General features: G+C 44.0%; 1 pseudogene; it reads left to right on the forward strand.

The window, feature by feature from the left end:
* The first annotated feature begins 2,068 nt into the window (after nt 1-2,068).
* Nucleotides 2,069-21,561, forward strand: part of LOC140843275 (tyrosine-protein kinase Fer-like) — a 74,237-nt pseudogene continuing 54,744 nt past the window's right edge.

A 21,561-nucleotide genomic window follows, 5' to 3' on the forward strand; every position in this document is an offset into this window, starting at 1 on the left:
TTGTGGTTACCAAATGTTCAGGGTTAGCTTCTTTACTATCTTACTGTCTAGCTTAACTCGCTTGTTGAGCTATTATAAACATGGTCTGATGATTCTTATTTCTCTCTCTTCTTATTCCTCCTCCTCCCTTCTTCATATGTTGGGTGTTTTGTTCTGTGCTCTTTTTAAGAGTGCTCCCATCTAGAGCAGTCCCTGTAGGATGCCCTGTAGAGGTGGTTTGTGGGAGGCAAATTCCCTCAACTTTTTCATGTCTGGGAATTGTTTAATCCCTCCTTAATATTTAAATGATAATCGTGCTGGATACAGTAGTCTTGGTTCGAGGCCCTTCTGTTTCATTGCATTAAGTATATCATGCCATTCTCTTCTGGCCTGTAGGGTTTCTGTTGAGAAGTCTGATGATGGCCTGATGGGTTTTCCTTTGTAGGTGACCTTTGTTTTTCTCTCTGGCTGCCTTTAATACTTTGTCCTTGTCTTTGATCTTTGCCATTTTAATTATTATGTGTTGCCCTCCTTGGATCCCTTGTCATGGGAGTTCTGTGTACCTCTGTGGTCTGAGAGGTCATTTCCTCCCCTAGTTTGGGGAAGTTTTCAGCAATTATTTCTTCAAAGACAGTTTCTATTCCCTTTTTCTCTCTCTTCTTCTTCTGGTACCCCTGTAATGCAGATATTGTTCTGTTTCAATTGGTCACTCAGCTCTCTTAGAATTCTTTCATTCCTGGAGATCCTTTTATCTCTCTCTGCATCAGCCTCTCTGCGTTCCTGTTCTCTGTTTTCTAGTCCATTAATGGTCTCTTGCATCTCATCCATTCTGTTTTGAAGTCCTTCCTGAGCTTGTTGTTTCTGTATTCTCCTTCCTTAGTTCTTGCATAGTTCTCTGCAAGTCCATCAGGATGGTTATGACTTTTGTTTTGAATTCTTTTTCAGGAAGACTGGTTAAATCTATCTCCCCAGGTTCCTTCTCAGGGGAAGATGTAGTAGATGCCGAAGCTGTCTGGGTTAGTCTTGTCTGGGTCATATTTTTTTGCCTTTTCATGTTGATAGGTGCTATTGACTGTCAGACGGAGGGGGCCAAACTTTCCACTTGCTACTGGCCTTTCTTTACTGGGACAACTGCGACCGCTAGTGGCTTGTGTTGGGTAATTGTGTGTAGACTGGGTCTTTGTGTCTTGCCGGCCAGTGTGGAGGAAGCTCCCTATCTAAGGGCATGGCCAACCTTAGGCTGCTTCTGTGCTTTCACCTCACCCTGGTGGGGTAATGGTCGGGGGTCTGTTTGGCTGTTTACCTCCGTGGGGGGTCTCGGAGCTGTTGCACAGGGGGTTAGTGCACCTGGTTTTCCTTGTAATTTCAGTCTACTGGAGTTTGACCTGTGGTGTTTCTGTCCAGCTGTTGTGTCCCTGTACCTTTAAGACTTTCAAAAAGCACTCGCTCTTCTTTGTCACAGGGGCATCAGCTTCGGGACCCGCTCACTGGTCCTGCTGCCCTGTTTCCCTAGTATCTAGGACCCCACGCATGCACTGTGTCTGTGTTCTGGTGCGGATGGCTGGGGATGAGTGTTCAGCATTCCTGGGCTTCCTCTCCCTCTCCGCTCTGACTTCTCTCCTCCTGCCGGGAGCTGGCGGGAGGTGTGCTCAGGTCCCACCGGGCAGGGGCTTGTATCTTACACTTCACCAGGCACTGGGCTCTCGCACATGTGGATGTAGTCTGGCTGTTGTCCTGTGTCTTCTGGTCTCTCTTTTAGGATTAGTTGTATTTGTTGTATTTTCAAAAATATATATGTTTGTGGGAGGGGATTCCCACTGTCCTACTCACGCTGCCATATTCGCTCCACCCCCGATTGAGGTCCCTTTTGTGATAAGGAGGCCCCTCTTCTCCAGATGGCAGCATGGGAGAGAAGAATGTGGAAGGCATACTCAGAGTCAGTGTAGATTGTAAGAGAAGAATTCCTGGCAGGAGTAAAGGCTCTAGTTATAGCAATAAGTGTGGCTTGTTGGTTAGTGATGTTGGAAGGAAGGAGTTGGGCCTCAGTAACTTCAGTGAGAGATACTATTGCATATCCTGCAATGCGGGTATGGTTATGGATAAAAGAGCTCCCGTCTGTGAACCAGGTGTAATGGGCTTGAGGGAGGGCTCCCTCCTGCAGATGTGCGGGGTGAGGGGCTCACTCGCTTAGGAGTTGCGTACAAGAATGGGGAGTGTAAGGGGATGGGTGTTGTGTAGATAGAAGTTTTGCTAGATTGTGAGGGGGGCAGGTTGCAAAGGTAAGGGAGGGATCTTCAGTGAGGGATGTTGAAGGGTTAGGATTCGGCAGGGGATTAGCGTTTGAAGTCCCCTGTAAGTGGGAAGTTCAGTGAGGTGGCATGGGGAGCACATATGAGTGAAATCATTTGGTACTTGTCTTTCTCTGCCAGGCTTATTTCACTGAGCATAATACCCTCTAGTTCCATCCATGTTGTTGCAAATGGTAGGATTTGTTTCCTTCTTATGGCTGAATAACATTCCATTGTGTATATGTACCACATCTTCTTTATCCATTCATCTACTGATGGACACTTAGGTTGCTTCCAGTTCTTGGCTATTGTAAATAGTGCTGTGATAAACATAGGGGTGCACTTGTCTTTTTCAGACTGGAGTGCTGCATTCTTAGAGTAAATTCCCAGGAGTGGAATTCCTCGTTCAAATGGTGTCTATTTTGAGCATATTGAGGAATTTCTAAACTGCTTTCCACAATGGTTGAACTAATCTACATTCCCACCAGCAGTGAAGGAGGGTTCGCCTTTCTCCACAACCTTGCCAACATTTGTTGTTGTTTGTCTTCTGGATGGTAGCCATCCTTACTGGTGTGAGATGATATCTCATTGTGGTTTCAATTTGCATTTCTCTGATAATTAGCAATGTGGAGCATCTTTTCATGTGTCTGTTGGCCATCTGAATTTCTTTTTTGGAGAACTGTCTGTTCAGTTCCTCTGCCCATTTTTTAATTGGATCATTTGTTTTTTGTTTGTTGAGGTGCATGTGCATGGTTCTTTATATAATTTGGGTGTCACCCCTTTATCAGATATGTCATTTATGAATATATTCTCCCATACTGTAGGATGCCTTTTTGTTCTATTGATGGTGTCCTTTGCTGTACAGAAGCTTTTCAGTTTGATGTAGTCCCACTTGTTAACTTTTGCTTTTGTTTCCCTTGCCTGGGGAGACATGTTCGTGAAGAAGTCGCTCATGTTTATGTCCAAGAGATTTTTGCCTATGTTTTTTTCTAAGAGTTTTATGGTTCCATGACTTATATTCAGGTCTTTGATCCATTTCAAATTTACTTTTGTGTATGGGGTTAGACAAATGGTCCAGTTTCATTCTCCTACATGTAGCTGTCCAGTTTTGCCAGCACCAGCTGTTGAAGAGGCTGTCATTTCCCCATTGTATGTACATGACTAATAGGAGCATTCTTATTCAAGTATCTTGTTGTACACATCATTTGTTTTGTCGGGTATATATTGAGGTGTACAATTACTGGGTTCTAGATGGTGATTAACTTCAGCTCTGGTGGATACTGTCAAACTATTTCAAAATATACTCCCATCATCAGTGTATGACAGACAGTTCACTTTGCTTCACATCCTGGCTAACATTTAATATTGTCAGACTTGAAATTTTTGGTCAGTATGATATGTATGCAATGGTATTTTACTGGGGCTTATATTTTTATGGGCATCTTGTTATATTGGTCATTTAGATTTCTTATTTCTTGTAAAAGGCCTCTTTATGTCTTTTTCCCACTTTTCTATTGGATTGTTTGCATTTCTTACATTGATTTGTAGTTTTTATGTACTCTGTATTTATACCCTTTGTCGGTTACATTGTGTGTGGCAAATATCTTGTTAGTCTTTGGCTGACATTTCTGCTTTTATAATAGTGGCGTTTGAAGAACAGAAGTTAACTCGTTTTAATGTGCCCCAGTTTATCAGTCTTTTGCAGTAAGATAAGTACTCTTTTGTGTTTAGCAGTCTTTCCCCATTCCAACGTTAGTGAATTTAATCCTCTTATGATTTTCTGGAAACACATTATTTTGCTTTTCATTATTAGGTTTTACCTGACTAGAATTGATTTCACGTCTGCTGGAAAGTGGGAGCGGCAATATATTGTCATTGATGTATATGAAGAAACTCCAGACTCACACTGATAGTTGTTGGCAGAAGGAATTTTAATACCCTTTTGAGATAATTGTAGATACCCTTCTTTGATATCATGTTAAAATTTGTCTTGTGATAGGTTCTTAACAGTTTGTTGTAATGCTAGATCCAAAACCACATCTGTGAACTTTGTGTGCTTTGTTAAATTCAAATGCATTTTTCTCCCTTCTACTTGGTGTCTCTTATCCATGCATTATTTTGCAACATCATTTATCAGTCCTTTGGAAAATATTGGTTCACTGAAAGATGCAGCTCTTTCAAATACTGACACAATACATTATATTACATTAAAAAACACATTGTTTAGTAAAAGCATTGAACTCATCAGGAAAGTTGTTACCATCTGCGAACAAATCCATGGCAGCAGATACAAGTTTTCCAAAATTCTAATTTTTGTTTGAAACCTTACCTTTTATCATTGGCAACAAATACTCTCATTTGTTTTCCTTGAAGTTCGTTTTTGAGAAAATGTCTGCAAAAGACCCAAGTCTGAAAAACCATAGTTTGTCAGTTCCTTCTAGTAAAAATGGTATTCTGTGAAAGCAGCTAGTTCATCTCACAATTCAAATACTGCATAAATGATTTTCCTGGTGACATAACAGTGTTTTGGTGTGCAGCAGAAATGCTTTATGTACTTTCCATTTCATTACATAGAAATTAAAAATGTACTAAAAAAGATGTTTTTAGGGATGAAAATTTCATAAAATTAATAATTTTTACTGCATTAAAGACATATTCTTTTTTCTTTTTTCTTAAGGTATCATTGATATACACTCTTATGAAGGTTTCACATGAAAAACATTGTGGTTACTACAGTCACCCATCAAGTCCTCCCATACCCCATTGAAGTCACTGTCCATCAGTGTAGTAAGATGCCAGAGTCACTACTTGTCCTCTCTGTGCTACACTGAAAGACATTTTCTTTATTATAGATAAAAACCCGTAACAGATAAATTTTTAACAATTTTTTAAGTGAACCACGTGGTATTGTTAGTGAGTGTAGTGTTGTATTACAGACCTATAGACCTTTTTCATCTTGCCTGAATGCAGTTTTATGCCCATTGAGAAACTCCATTTCTCTTTCCCCTTACCCGCCTAGCAGCAACTGAAAATCTGCTTTTTGCTACTATGATTTTGACTACATTAGATACCTCATATAAGTAGAATCATACAGTATTTATTGTCCTGTGTCTGATTTCCCTCAGTCTCTCAGGGCTCATCCATGTTTTGGTATATGACTCGGTTTCTTTCTTAATGACTGAATAATATTCCATCATATGTATAATCTACATTTTCATTATACATTCATCTGTCAATGGACATTTGGGTGGTTTTTACCTCTTGGATACTATGAATAATGCTGCAATGAACTTGGGAGTGGAAATGCCTCTTTGAGATACTTATTTCAACTGTTATGAATGAATACCCAGAAGTGGGATTGCTGGATTGTATGTATGGTAGTTCTATTTTTAATTTTTTGAGGAGCTTCCATATTGTTTTCTGTAGTGGCTGCACCATCCTTTTCACATTCCCAACAAAAGTGCACAAGGATTCCAATGTCTGCACATCTTTCCCAATGCTTTTTTTTTAAGAATTAAATTTTTACAGCAGTTTTAGGTTCACAGAAAAATTGAGAGGAAGGTACAGAAATTTCTTATTTACTCCTTGCCCACCCCCACCTGTATAGCTTGCTCCATTATCAACATTCAGTACATTAGAATTGTGAACCGAAATTGACACATTATAATCACCCAAAGTTCATAGTTTACCGTTTACTTCACTGTTGATGTACATTCTGTGGGTTTGGACAAATGTCTAATGATGTGCATCCATCATTATAGTATCGGAGTATTTTCACTGCCCTAAAAATCCTCTGTGTTCTACCTATTCATCCCTTCTCCTACCTGCACCTCCTGGCAACCACTCATCTTTTTACTGTCTCCATAGTTTTTTCTCAGCCAGATTGCCATGTAGTTGGAAACATAAAATATGTAGCCTTTACAGGTTGGCTTTTTTCACTTAGTAATATGCGTTTGAGATTTCTTCGTGTCTTTTCATGACTTGATAGCTCATGTCTGTTTGGTGCTGAATAATATTGCATTGTGTGGATGTACCAGTTTGTTTATCTAATCACCTACTGAAGGACTTGTTGGTTATTTCCAAATTTTGGAAGTTATGTGTGAAGCCACTTTAAAGATTGGTGTGCAGGTTTTTCTGTAGACAGAAGTTTTCACCTCCTTTGGGTAAATACCAAGGAGTGGGATTGCCACATCCTACAGTAGAGTATGTTTAGTTTAAGAAACCGCCAAAATGTTTTCCAATGTAGCTATGCCACTTTCATTCCCTCTAGCAATAATTGAGAGTTCCTGCTGCACCACATCCTCACCAGCATTTGGTGTTGACAGTGTTCCAGTTTTGGCCATTCTACTAAGTGTATAGTTTTGTCTCGTTGTTTTAATTTACATTTTCCTAATGACATGTGGAGCATCTTTCCATAAGCTTATTTGCCATTTGTGCATTGATGAGGTGTCAAGGGCTTTGTCCATTTTTAAATTGGTCTGTCTTATTGTTGTTTTAAGGGTTCCTTTTATATTTTGAGGAACAGTCCTTTATTATGTGTCATTACTGTTTTTTTTTTTTTAATTTTATAATGGCCCTCCTTGGAAATGTAAAGTGATCAGTTATTGTGGTTTTGATTTGCATTTCTTTGATGTGGTGATGAACATCTTTTCTTATACCTATTGGCCGTTAGTATGTCTTTGGATAAATGTTTATTCAAGCTCTTTTCCAAATTTTAATGCTTTCTTTCTTGCTATTGAGTTGTAGATGTTCCTCATATATTTTGGATATCAACACATTATCAGATGTATAGTTTGCAAATATTTTCTTCCATTCCATAGGTTGCCTTTTCATTATGTTAATTGTTCCCTTTGCTGTGCACACAATTTTTCATTTGATGTCCCACTTGTCTGTTTTTGCTTTTGTTGCATCTGCTTTTGGTGTCATAACTAAGAAGTCATTGACAAGACAAGCATCGTGAACCTTTCTCCTTTTGTTTTTTTCCTAGGCATACAGTTTGAGGTCTTATGTCTATGTATTTAATCCATTTTGAGTTATTTCTTGTGTATGACATAAGTGTCCAATTTCATTCTTTTGCATGTGACTATATATAATGCTCTTGAACCTCTTTAGTGATTTTTCAGTTGTTAATAACATTCTTTAGCTCCAAAATTTGTTTCATTCTTGTATGTGTGTATGTGTGTCTGTGTGTGTGTGTGTCTGGACAGTCCTTTTGTTGAAATTCTCATTTTGTTCATGTATCATTTTTCTGAGCTTGTTGAGAATCTTTATGATGATAATTAAAATTCTTTATCAGATAATTCATATAGCCCTATGAAAGGAAAGGAGCGACACACAACAGCAATTCACCGGAGAGTTCCGCTTTATTAGGGAAAGGTGCTGGGTTATATAGGATGGGGCATAGGGTGATTGTGGTGTTACTTCTATGGGGCTGGTGGCTGTTGGCTAGGTGCTGGGATTGGGAGGGGGGCGAGAGGTGATTGGGCTTCAGGTGGTGCCGGCGGGAACCGAGGACCCCGAAAAGAAGCCAGAAGTTCGCCATCTTACTGGTGGGGACCCTTCATTCCCCCCTTTCTCCTCTATGGGTTTGTGGACGTTGCTTTCTCTCTGACTGCTTCCTGCTGAACAGGGGCGGAGAAGGGAGTGAGGGTTTGAGGATTGGGAGGAAAGGGTTGATAGGACTCCCCACAGTAAGGATGAGTAGATGTGGACTTCTTCAGGTTGGAAATCAATGAAGGTTCCCTGTAACCATAGGTTGAGGACCTGTTGATTCCAATGATGCCAAGAGGATATGGGTGTCAGGAGCCAGGCGTCTGCGGCCATTGTTTCCAGGAACAGTTTCCAGCAGAGAGAGGGGTCCATCTCAGCATGTGGTGAGGAGGTCACGTGAGGGTGAGGGGTCTTCCGTGGCCAGAAGCTGGTAGTTCCTGAGTAAAAGCTGGTTGAAAGCTTGATTAGAGATTTTTCCGACTTGGGATTTGATGAACTTTATTATACAGGGTAAGAAGAGACAGACGAGAAGAATGACTATTATGGGGCCTGCAATGGGCCAGAGCCAGGTGAGGAGGGGGTTTGTTAGTATTGACGAGAATGGGTTGGAATTGGAAGCAGAGTGGAGGCTGGAGGCAAGGTCAGTGAGTTTGGTGATGTCAGTTTCTACAATGCCGGATTCGTTGATGTAATAGCAGCACTCTTCCTGGAGGAAGACGCAGGTGCCGCCCTTCTCGGCTGTAAGCAGATCTAGGGCCCGCCGGTTTTGAAGGGTGACTTTAGCTAGCGAAGTGACCTGTCTTTGGAGAGAGGCTAGGGAATTGGCAGTGGATGTCAGGGCTCCCTCAAGTTTGGCGTCGAGATCTCTAACTGCCCATAGAGAGTGACCCAAGGCTCCTCCCGAAAACCCCACCCCAATGGCTGAGGTGATTAAAGAGATACTGACCATGATGGGAAGGAAAGCAGCCCTTTTTGTGCGCGAGTGCAAGGGAGGTTGGAGCTCAAGGAATTCTGCCATGCTGTAAAGTGTAAGCTGTGGGATTAGGGTGACGAGAATGCAGGGTGTATCGGAGTTGAGAGGTAGTGAGTTGAAAAGGCTGCCATTACACCAAAAGAAGTGTCCTGGTTGCGTAAAAGTCTTAGAGCCGGAGGTAGGGGTGTAGATAGAGAGGCAGTGAAGTGCACTGGAGGGGGGTGGAGTTGGGCCTACACAGTGGTGGATGGTGAGATTATCTGGGTATTCTGGTTCCCACAGGGGTATGTCTGCCAGGGGACGGAGGGGTTGTCCTTCTGCATGGAAGGAGTAGTTGGAAATATTGAGGGGCACGGCGGCCAGCAGTGGGCGCTGTAGTGATGCGCACAAGAAACAATTGGCGGTGTTGAGGGTGTGGTTGAGAAAGATGGTGGTGTCTTGAATGAGCTGTAACCAAGAGTAGGAGGAATAAGAAGATGAAGAGGAGCCGTCAAGAGTTTGGATAATGACTTTTTCGGAATGTCTGATATCTGATGCAACTTGAGAGATCTGGGAGCGAGAGGGAACATACTCTCGAGAGATATGAAGGGTACCATGGGGGGTCGAGGACCCCTTGTAGTAAACTGAGGCTGTTACTCCAGCAGCCCATCGAGAGTCCCAGGGATCTGGGATTAATAAGGAGAATGAGCCGTTGGGATATTTCATGAAACGGTTGGAGGAGTAATACTGTGGGTACTGGAAGTCACCCATGTAGTGAATGGTGCAAGACCAGTAGGGGCATCCCCCGTAGGTGTCTTGCCATCGCCTGCAATAGGCTTGTCTTTGGTCATAGAGGAAGCAGAGGTAGGGAGAATAAAGGTAGCTGTAAATGAATACTTCAGTGGAGGGAGGAAAGTGGAGGTACAAAGGCTCAGAGCAGCCTTTCAGAGGGCAGTCTGATGTGGCAATGAGGGCAGTAACTTTTGTTTGATGCTGTGTGTAAGTCTGCTTGACTTTGAATCGCCATGCAAAGGAGGGTGGGGCGGCAGGAAGACAATAGGAATGAGGGAAAAAAGCGAGAGAGCAGTAAAGGAGGAAAAAGTCATGATTCAGGTATGGATGGCAAAGAGGGTGCATGGGAGATGCAGAGCTTCAAGAGATCAGAGGGATGAGGCATGGTAGAGTAGACAGCGTCTTGGGCTGTATCCGAAGGACTCTGGATTGTGACTGATGGGTCTTGGGTGTCCAGAGAAGGTGAGTCTTGGGTATTTGGTTTCAACCTGGAGATATGAATCCAAGGGGTGACAGAGTTATCAGGCAGTGAGAGCTTGGTGGCCGAGGGGGTGCAGAGAATAACTGGGTGTGGACCTTCCCATTTCGGGGTGAGAGAGGGCTGATCTTCTGGTGGCTTATAAAACACTAGTTGGCCGGGCTGTAAGACAGGAGGATTTTGGGAGGTGGATGGATCAGGAAGGAGCCAATCTTGATATTTCCACAATTCAGTGCAGAGGAGAGAGAGTAGTGGAAGGGCTATATTGGGAGGAATTGGTCCTTTGTGGGAAGGGAGCCCCGGGGGTAGAATCGGGTGGCCGTACATGATTTCAAAGGGTGACAAGAAGGAAGGTTTCTTTGGGAGGGCTCGAATGCGGAGTAGAGCTAAGGGAAGTAAGCGAACCCAGTCAAGGTGTAGTTCTAGAGATAGTTTGGTCAGGATGTCTTTTAGAGTCCTATTGGCTCTTTCTACTTTTCCTGAAGCTTGTGGTCGATAAGGACAATGTAAATGCCAGGGGAGCGAGAGTGACTTGGAGAGGTTTTGGATAATTTGGGCAGTGAACTCAGGGCCGTTATCTGATTGGAGGGAAGTGGGCATCCCGAACCTAGGAAAGATCTGGGCGAGGAGGATAGAGGCAACTACGGATGCTTGTTTGTTAGTGGTGGGGAAAGCTTCGACCCATCCTGAAAATGTATCTACTAGCACGAGTAGGTATCTGGTACCTCGTACAGGGGGCATGTTAGTGAAGTCTATTTGCCAATCTGTAGCGGGGACATTACCCCTTGCTTGATGAGCTGGGAAGGGTCGGGCTTTGAGGGGGGTATTAGGGTTAGTGCGTTGGCAGATGGTGCACTTGCAGGTGATTTGGTTAAGTAGGGTTTTGTCTTCAGGAGAAAGAGGAAAAAAAGATTGTAAAAAATGGATTAAGGATTGGGGGCTGGGATGGAACAGGTCATGTAAGAGGTGGAAGAGAGACTCTTTGTCCTGAGAGCAGAGGGCGTCTTGTGATAAGGCTAAAACTGCAAGGGCAGACGGATTGTTGTCTGGTGCGTTTTCTGATAGGGCAACTGACCGGGCTACTCTGTCGGCCTTGTTGTTACCTCTTGCAATGGGGGAGTCGTCTTTTTGATGTGATTTGCAGTGGACTATGCCTAGTCGGTGTGGGAGTTGTGAAGCCTCTAAAAGTTTAGTAATTAAGGCTGAATTAGTTATGGAATTCCCTTTTGTGGTGAGGAGGCCTCGTTCTTTCCATACTGCTGCGTGGGACAAGAGAATGTGGAATACGTACTTGGAGTCAGTGTACAATGTGAGAGACGTGTCCCGGGCCAGAGTGCAAGCTCTGGTGGCTGCAATGAGTTCACCCTGCTGATTGGTTGTACCAGGGGGTAGGGCTCGTGCTTCAATGACATCTTCGAGGGAGACTACTGCATATCCTGAGTAGTGGATGCCCTCATGTTTAAAGGAGGATCCATCAGTAAACCAGATGAGGTCGGAGTGTGAGAGGGCTCCTTCGGAGATCGTGGAGTGGCACGGAAGGAAGTTGTGAAGGGCTTCCAGGCAATCATGCGAGGGAGTATGAGGAGAGTAGGGCAGAGGAAGAAGAGTGGCCGGATTTAGGGGCGGGCAGGGGAGGAAAGAAATGTTTGGATTTTGGAGGAAAGAGGACAGTAAGGTCAGGAGTCTGGAGGGGGGGAGAGTCTGTAAAATTTTGTAGGTTAAGAGATCTTTTAGGTGATGTGGGGACAGAATAGTAAGGGGCGCTCCGAATGTTAGTTTGTGAGCTTCTTTCTGCAAGAGCTGTCCAGTGGCTAATGCCCGTAGGCAGGGGGCCCATCCCCGAACTGTGGGGTCTAATTGCTTGGAGAGATAAGCTACTGGGGCAAAGGATGGGCCATAATATTGGCCTAGGACTCCTAGAGCTTGACTGGACCTCTCATGAATGTATAATGAGAAGGGTTTTGACAAATCAGGGAGATGGAGAGCTGGAGCTTTTACAAGGGCTTGACGGAGCTTAATGAAGGAGTGTCGGGGTGAGGATGATAATGGTTCTTCAGGGGGGCCCTTGCTGAGGTCGTATAGGGGTCTTGCCAACAGGGAGAAGTTAGGGATCCACGCTCTAAAATACCCAGCCAAGCCTAGAAAGGAAAGGATTTCTGTCTTGGTTTTGGGAACGGGCAGGTCAGAGAGGAGTCGTTTTCTGTCTAAGGTAATGGACTTTCTTTGCTGAGACAGAAGGAATCCAAGGTAAGTGACAGAAGGGGAAGAGATTTGAGCTTTGACAGGGGATACTCGGTAACCTCTGGAAGCTAGAAGGTTAAGTAGAGACGCAGTGTCAAGTTGAGACTGTTCCCACGAGGGACTGCAGAGCAGAAGATCATCTACATATTGTAATAAAGTGGACTCGGGGTGATCATGGTGAAACTGTTTGAGGTCTTGAGCTAGGACTTGTCCAAAAATATGGGGACTATCTCGGAAGCCTTGTGGTAAAACTGTCCAAGTAAGCTGTACAGAATGTCTGGTGTATGGGTCCGTCCAGGTGAAGGCAAAAAAAATCTTGGGAGGAGGGGTCTAGAGGAATAGAAAAAAATGCGTCCTTGAGATCTAGGACTGAGAAGTGGGATGCAGAAGCAGGGATCTGCGATAAAAGGGTGTATGGATTTGGAACTAAGGGATGGATAGGGACAACGGCTATGTTGATGAGGCGAAGGTCTTGGACAAGGCGGAAAGATCCGTTGTTTTTTTTCACAGCTAATATGGGGTATTAAATGGGGAGTGAGTGGGTCTGAGGTAGTTTTTGTTTAAGAGATCTTGAATGATGGGTTGGAGGCCTATGAGGGCTGAAGTGGTTAGGGGGTATTGGGCCTGACAGATATACTGAGAGGGGTCACGTAATTTGATAGAGGCAGGGGGACATAGGGCCATGGAGGGGCTTGTAATGTCCCAAACTTTGGGATTTACAGGGTGTATAAGGGCAGAACTGGAGCTTTCATTGGGTAGAGGGGGGTTGTCGGCTATGAGGGCCATCAGAAAGGGAGTACTGGGGGCTGTGGGAGTGGATATAGTTATGGAAACGTGGAGGAGGGAAAGGATGTCCCGTCCTAGTAAAGGGATGGGACACTGGGACATAACTAGGAAGGAGTGGGAGAAAGGTATGGGACTGTCTAGGATTGTGCATAAAAGGGGGGGGGATGTTTTATGGGAAAATCTGTTTACCTCCTACCCTGACTATAGGAGTAATGGCTGGTGTGGTAGGGCCCCGGTATTCTCACAAGACTGAGAAGGTGGCTCCTGTATCTAGGAGGAAGGAGATGGGGCGACCGTCTACTGTTAAAGTAACCCTGGACTCCTGTTTGGTGATGGAAATGGTCGGGCGAGAAGCCCCCGGGCCCCGTCAATCTTCTTCTGCCAGCCCCACTAGGGTGGGCTTAGGATGGGGGTTGTTCGTCCAGCCTCCCCTTCGGGTGGTTGGGCAATGAGACCCCCAGTGGCCCTTTTTGTGGTATCTGGGGCATGGGGTGGTAGGAGATCTGGGGGAGGGGCAAGCCCTTGACCAATGTCCCTCTTTTCCGCACTTGAAACAAGCTCCTGGGGGGGGGCTTGTCTGTAGAGGGGCGCCCAGGTTGTGGTTTTATCAGCTGGGCCAACATCTGGAAATTGGCCTGATCAGCTTTTTGTTTACAGCGTTCTTTCTCCTCCTCCCGGTTATGGAAGACTTTAAAGGCCACTGTTAGGATCTCAGTCTGTGGGGTAGCGGGCCCCTGTTCTAACTTTTTGAGTTTAGCTTTAATGTCGGGGTAGCTTTGAGCTAGGAAGTATGTCATAAGGACCTGTCTTCCTTCAGGTGTTTCTGGGTCCAGGCTGGTATACTGTAATAGGGCTTGAGTGAGTCTATCTAAGAACTCGGAGGGGGTTTCATCTCTCTTTTGAATTATGTCTTGGAGCTTTTGAAAATTGACTACTTTACGAGCTGCCTTTTTTAGACCTGCTATTAAGCAGGAGGCAAAAATATCTCGAGAGTGGAGACCCACAGCGGTGTTATAATCCCAGTGTGGGTCTTGTTCGGGGACAGCAGTGGGACCAGGGGGACAGGTGGGGTCAGTCCTGTGGGTTTCGGTAGCATGCATTTGGGCGAAGTCCCAAGCTCGTCTACGCTCCTCAGGGAGGAGAGTATTGGCCAGGAGCATGAAAATGTCATGATGCGTGAGGCTGTAAGACTGGAGGGTCCATTGAAACTCCCTGATGTAGGTCGTGGGATCAGTGGAAAAGGAACCTAGGCGTTTCTCTAGTTGGGCTAAATCTCCTAAGGAGAAAGGTACGTGAACGCGCAAGATGCCTTCGGATCCTGCTACTTCCCGGAGCGGGGCGATAATTTTGGGAGGCCCTCGGGACCGAGTCTGAGGGGGACTGAAGGGTTCTGGCTCAGTCTGTGCAGGGGAAACAGGTAATGGGGGCAAAGCCGCGATAATTTTGGGAGGCTCTTGGGACCGAATCTGAGGGGGCAAAGATGGACGAGGCTCTTGGAACTTAGTTAGAGGGGGGCTGAAAGGCTCAGACTCGATTTGCAGGAGGGGGGAAGGTGAGGGGGACGGAGAAGGAGGTGGTGAGGTGTAGGAGGAGATGGTGGAGGAGGGGGAAGGGAGAGGATGGGAGGCTTCTGCAGGGGTAGAGGCTGCGGCGGCGATAGAGGAAGGGGGAGGGGCTGTTGTAGGAGAAGAAGGGGAAGGGACAGGATGGGAAGCTTCTGCCGCGGGAAAGCGGCAGCGGTGGCAGCGGTAGAGGAAGGGGGAGGGGCTGTTGTAGGAGAAGAAGGGGAAGGGAGAGGACGGGAGGCTTCTGCCATGGGGAAAGAGGCGGCAGCGGTGGCGGAGGGTGGAGGGGTTGTAGGAGGGGGAGGGGCTGAAGGGGGAAGTCTGTATGGCGGAGGCTCGTCGGCCGGGTCAAAGGTAATTGAAGAGGGACTGGGAGTGTGTGGAGGGGAGGGAGACGGCTTGCAGGCTAGGAGAACTTGGGGCGGGGAGCAGGTGGTGCAGAGGCTGGGATTTTGAGCTAGGAGGCGAAAAGCTTCGATATAGGGAATCTCCTTCCATTTTTTCAGGCGCTGGCAGTAGTTAAAGAGATTGCGAGTGATGTTAGGATCAAGAGTTCCCCCTGCGGGCCATTGGTTGTTATTGTCTAGGGGGTATGTCGGCCAATCTTGGGAGCAATATTTATGGAGAAGTTTTGGTTTTATATCAGGCTTCAGGGAGAGGGTAGCTAGATGCTTAAGCAGGCATTCAAGAGGTGAACTTTCAGGGAGGGATGAGGAGGCTCCCATGGCTAAAGGACAGAGAAGGAGACAAACAGGGGAAGACAAACGGAGATCCTTGGACTGGAGGCAGACCACAAGGAGACAAAATGGCTAAAGGACAGAGAGGGAGACAAACAGGGGAAGACGAACGGGGATCCTCGGACTGGAGGCAGACCACAAGGAGACAAAGGGCATCCCCGATGATCCTTGGTGGTCTGCGGAAACTCATATACGAGTCGGAATTTCTTGGGAAGTGTGGGTCGTCACCCAGACTTCCCTAAGAAGGCAGAGTGCCGGAGTCATGAGGTACCTAGCACTAGGCGTTTTCGGCAGACCGAACAGGTTTCGGCGGATGGAACAGAAGGAGGAGGGGCGGGAAAGGGAGCGTTCTCATCCGCAAAGGAGTCACCTCATTTATGGCTGTTGGAGGGGGAGGGGGCTGAGAGTCTGCTGCAGCTGTGAAGGCCTGAGGTGGGGGTTTATGGCTTTTGGAGGAGGGGCCTGAGGGTCCGCTGCAGCCGTGAAGGCCTGAGGCGGGGATTTATGGCTGTCGGGGGAGGGGCCTGAGGGTCCGCCGCAGCCGTGAAGGCTTGAGGTGGGGAGCGTTCCCTCCTCGTCCCCGAGCGTCAGGGCCTTGCGGGACGATCACGGTCAATGGCACTGCGATAGCTCAGGGAAGAGTGGCCCACCCCGGGGGTGGGGGGACTTACCTAAAGGCCAGAGAGGAGTGGTGAGTGTGATGAGCCAGTGCTGGAAAAAGAGGACGAGGGCAAGCTGCTGCTGGTGTTGGGGGAAGACGGGGCCCAGTTGGGGTGTCCCGTCTCCCGGGTTTCGGCACCAATGAAAGGAAAGGAGCGACACACAACAGCAATTCACCGGAGAGTTCCGCTTTATTAGGGAAAGGTGCTGGGTTATATAGGATGGGGCATAGGGTGATTGCGGTGTTACTTCTACGGGGCTGGTGGCTGTTGGCTAGGTGCTGGGATTGGGAGGGGGGCGAGAGGTGATTGGGCTTCAGGTGGCACCGGCGGGAACCGAGGACCCCGAAAAGAAGCCGGAAGTTCGCCATCTTACTGGTGGGGACCCTTCACCCTATCTTTAGAGTCAGTTTCTTCAGACTTATTTTGTTCCTTTTATTGGACTGTTTCCCCTGTTTCTATTATGTTCTTGTAATTTTTTGTTGGTATCATTGCATTTGAAAAAACACTCCTCTCTTCCAGTCCTTACGTACTGGTGAGTACAGAGAAAGCCCTTTACTAGTCAGCCTTCCTGTAGATTGTGGGGGCTTCCCCAACCTTTTCTCTGGGTCTGTCTTCTCTGTACCTGTATATGTAGATTCCAAATCAGAGGGATTTTCCAGTTTTTTCTTCCTGCCCTAGAGGCTTCTACTCTCTTGCATCTTCTGTACCATGGGTCCTGTGAAGTAGCACACTACCCAGCTCTTTTTTGTTCCTAGATGGCCCCCAGATAGCTAGAGTATGCCAGGTACTGTTAGCGCCCTAAGTCAGGTTAGATAAGAAACCAGCCCCACAGGCAGTCCCACAGAAAACTGAAATGTTGGACACAGCCACCAGTCTTCCCTTTCTCCCATGAGGGAGAAGTTGCTGAGGTGTATTGGTCTGTTTGTTGTCCCGTGGGTTCTCTGGATCTGTAGTTAACCACCCAGCTCCTTTCTCAGTTCTCAGTAGGCCCCAGGCACCTAGGGTGTGCCAGTTCATGTCTGTGCTCTGAGAAGTGGAGAAGGAAGCTAGTCCCTTGGGCAGGCCCTGCAATCCCCTTCCCTCCCTGCCAAGTTAGAATGTTAGATGTAATGTACAGTCTTCTTTTCCTCCCCAGGAGAATTTCAGAGGCCACCTTTCTTCCAGTTGCGTGGTGCTGTGCTGGGAGGAGGAACTATGGTGAAAGGGTGTCATGAATTTTCCTACTACCTTTGATGCAGCTGGTTTAGTAGCACCTGGGGTGCAGAAGCCTCTTAACTGATTTCTGAGTTCTCATAAAGGGAATTGGTATGGGTATTGTTGAACAGGTGTTTCTGAGGGAGGAAGGAAGACCTGGGGCTTCCTGTTCTGCCATCTTGCTGATGTCACTTCCATCAAGGACATTCTTAAGTGAAGTTGGCTTTTGTTTGTGAATGGTCATGAAAAATAAAATGAAACAGTTTGCATCATACCTGAGACTGGATTTATTCTCTGATTTCTTTATCACAAAGAATCAATGAAACAGTTTGGTGCTACTGCCCTGATACATTCTAAGGTGCCTGGTGTCCTGCCTTCCTTTGTTTTTGAACAATTAGTGTAAATACAGCAAAAAGGAAAATGAAGTCTTGGTATTATGGATACAGTTTTGACCTCACAGAACTCCAGGTACTATCTCTGGGATCAGGCATTTGTGAAGCACACTGAACTACAGTTTTTCTGTATCTTAAAAAGAATAGTGAATGGATATTGAATTTTATCAAGTGTTTTTATGCATCTATGAAGCTATCATGCAATATTAAAAATTCTTTTTAATGTGATGAATTAATTAGAACAAATATTTGGGATAAACCTGCATTAGTCTTGATGTATTTCAATATTATTTTTCCATTTATATATTATCTCTCTCTACTTAATACTACATGTTTAAATACCACAAAACACTATTATTATTATTGAAGTTAATATTCACTTAGAATTATCCATGTACTTGCCAGTTTTTTCCTCATCATTTTTTGCTGCAACTGTAAGGTTCTATCTGGGATCATTTTTATCCTGTCTAAAGAATCTCCTTAAGCATTTCTTCTAGTGTGAAGTTCAGTCCTTACTTTGTCTTCCCTTAGAATTTTTTTTTTTGAGTACAGAATTTTAAGTTGATAGATAATTCATTTTAGCACCTTGAATGCATCTTTAATAATCTCTGGCATTCAGTGTTCTTGTTGAGAAGTCATATAGATAATATTGTCTTTTTTTTTCCTTAGGTGCTTAAATGATTTTGTCTTTTTCTTACCATAGATAAGACAAGTTTTACAATGACATGTCCAGATGTGGATTTCACTTCAGTTCTGGAAAACTGCATTCTAATTATTGGCTTTTAATTTCATCAAATATTGCTTTTGCCCTGTTTTCTCTCTTCTTTCTAGAATTCCATTTAAGTATACCTCTTCACTGTATCCTGTATATCTTTCTTTACTTTATTTACTATAATGAGGAAGTATTAAAAAAAATACAAGCATTTTTTTCAGATTTTCAGTTTTTGTTTTTAAACTTTATTATTGAAAAAAATTTCTAAACATATGAGCAAGTAGGATGGTATATCCCCCATGAAATCATCAACCAGCTTTAATAGTTATCAACTGGTTGTTTCATCTGTAACCCCACCACCCATTTTCCCATTCTACTGAGGTAAATATTTCATCTGTAAGTATTTCAGCATCTGTCTATTAAAGATAAAGAATTTATAAAATATTCTAATTGACTCATGAATGTAAATTTTTAAAATACGTGCTTGAAACAGGATCCAAGTAAGGATCCACACATTGTGATTGATACATCCCTTAAGCCTTTTTTACCCTAAAGATTCCCCACTATCTTCTATTTTTCCTTGCAATGTATTTGTTGAAGAGATTGGGTTATTGTCCCATAGAGTTTCCCATATTCTGAATTTAAGTTCATGCCTTTTTTAAAAAAAGGTTGTGTGTGTGTTCTTTCATTAGGATCAGGAGGCACTAATGTCAGACTGTCTCTTACGATGTGAACAGCCATTACTAGATGTCTATGTAGATTCTTTAATTTTTAGGGATTTAAAATGATGATGTTCTAGTTCTAGCATTCTTTTATTAACTGAAATACTTCAATACAGAGACATTTCTTATCAACTGTTGGTTCATATATGTAAGGCAAAGTACTTGGTTTTCATTTACCAGTTCTCAAAATAATCAATTGATTCACTAGTGTCCTTCAGTTCTGACCAGTTAGGGTTTTTAGATTTGTTTTATTATGGATTTAACTTATACATTTCCAGATATTTTTAGTTGATATGACTTTCTCTTTAAAGACATCTGTGGTAGTATTGACATTAATAAAGATTATTTCTGGTTTATTCTACTTTGCATTTATGCCAAATCCTGAGTGAAAATAAAAGCCGTGATTGTTCATCTTATAGAGGTAAGACTCAAAAGCATCAAAGCTGTTATGTTTGGCTTGGCCAAAATGAATAAATATCGTTTTCCATTAAATTGTTGCAAACTAAAACAAAGCTGTAAGATAGTTCACACTATATGTGAATGTAGCTTTTATATGAATATATTACAGTTAGGATTAAAACTGTAAATAAGACTATATATCTCTATATGGATGTTATTAACCTGCATAATAGTCATAATGATATTGCTTGACTTTGAAATTATGATGTGGAATAATTGGCTATATTTCAACAGTTGTTAGCTGTATTAAAAATTATATAAACTAGCTATCAGTCATAAACAGAAGAGAAAAGCTAGCATGGAAAGAAAAACTGTTTTGATATTGTTTGCACTAGGAAATTTCCAGAAACTGAGGTTCAGTGTTTTTACTAAAGCTGGTTATGTTTAGGTAGTATCTGGGGATCTTGTTAAAGGCAGTTGTCATGGAAAACATTAAAAGCAAAGAAATTGTTTCACACAATACAAACATGGTTTATTACGTAAAATGTTATGTAGCTAACTAGGATGTGAATTTTAATTTTAAAGACTTTACTATTTAACACTCATTAATTTAAAATTAGACATTTAAGAAATTTAGACTTAGAAAAGGAGGGGCAAAAACAAAACAATTATGTCCATTATATTTAAAGAATTTTCCTGTGTAGCTTTCACTGTGGGTGGGACCCATGACATATTTTCAATCTGGAAAAAATAATTTATAACCAGTATTCTATTTTAAATAACAATTATTGGATAAAATTCATTTTATTTAAATTATGCTTTTGTGAATAGATTATTAAGAATAGAATATATTTCTATAGAAATGTTTAATTTAATCAAAATATTACCTTGATGAAATATATGAGAATATATACTTTTTAAAGAATATTTGAGGACTGGATGACAAGATGGCGGCATGAGTAGAGCAGAGGAAATCTCCTCCCAAAACAACATATATTTTTGAAAATACAACATAGAAAACTCTTCCTAAAAGAGAGACCTGAAGACACAGGACAACAGCCAGACCACATCCACACCAGCAAGAACCCAGTGCCTCATGAAGGGGGTAAGATAGAAGCCCCAGCCTGGCAGGACATGAGTACCCCACACCCCAGCTCCAGGCAGGTGGAGAGGAGTCAGAGTAGGGAGGGAGAGGGAGCACAGGACTGCTAAATATCCAGCCCTAGCCATCCACACCAGAGCGCAGATACAGTGCATGCGTGAGGTGCTGAAAACTAGGGAAACAGGACAGTAAGACCTGTGAGCGGGTCCCTCCAGACGATGCACCCAGGACAAAGAAATGCGAGTTTGGAAGTCTTGAAGGGACAGTGACCCCACTGCAGGATGGAAGCGTCCAGGGACACTTAGTACAGAAGCAGGGAATCTGGGGAACTATGGACACTCTAACCCCCTGTGAAGTAGGGAGCACAGAGGCCCCTCATGGAGGTAAATAGCCTCCCAGCCCATCCCCATCGAACGTGGCTCCACCATATCGGAGCAGCAGCCCAAGGCAGGCCATGCCCACAGCAACAGCAGAGATAAATTCCATAGCAGCCAGGCAGGAATCAGAAGCCCTTTCTGTGTGCAGCTGCTCAGCACAAGCCACTAGAGGTCGCTGTTATCCCAGGAGAGGAAGGCCAATAACCAACAAGAAGGAAAGTTCTTCCAGCCGTCACTTGTGCTAGCTCTGCAAACTGTCTCTATCACCATGAAAAGGCAAAATTACAGGCAGACCAAGATAACAGAGACAACATCAGAGAAGGAGACAGACCTAACCAGTCTTCCTGAAAAAGAATTCAAAATAAAAATAATAAACATGCTGACTGAGATGCAAATATACAAGAGCTAAGTGATGAAGTCTGGAGGGAGATTACAGATGCCAGGAAGGAGATTACAGAAGTGAAACAAACTCTGGAAGGATTTATAAGCAGAATGGATAAGATGCAAGAGGCCATTGATGGAATAGAAACCAGAGAACAGGAATGCATAGAAGCTGACACAGAGAGATTAAAGGATCTCCAGGAATGAAACAATATTAAGAGAACTGTGTGACCAATCCAAAATGAACAATATCCGTATTATAGGGGCACCAGAAGAAGAAGAGAGAGAAAAAGGGATAGAAAGTGTCTTTGA

The sequence above is a fragment of the Manis javanica genome, chromosome 1 (genome assembly GCF_040802235.1).
Source record: "Manis javanica isolate MJ-LG chromosome 1, MJ_LKY, whole genome shotgun sequence".
Classification (NCBI taxonomy): Eukaryota; Metazoa; Chordata; class Mammalia; order Pholidota; family Manidae; genus Manis; species Manis javanica.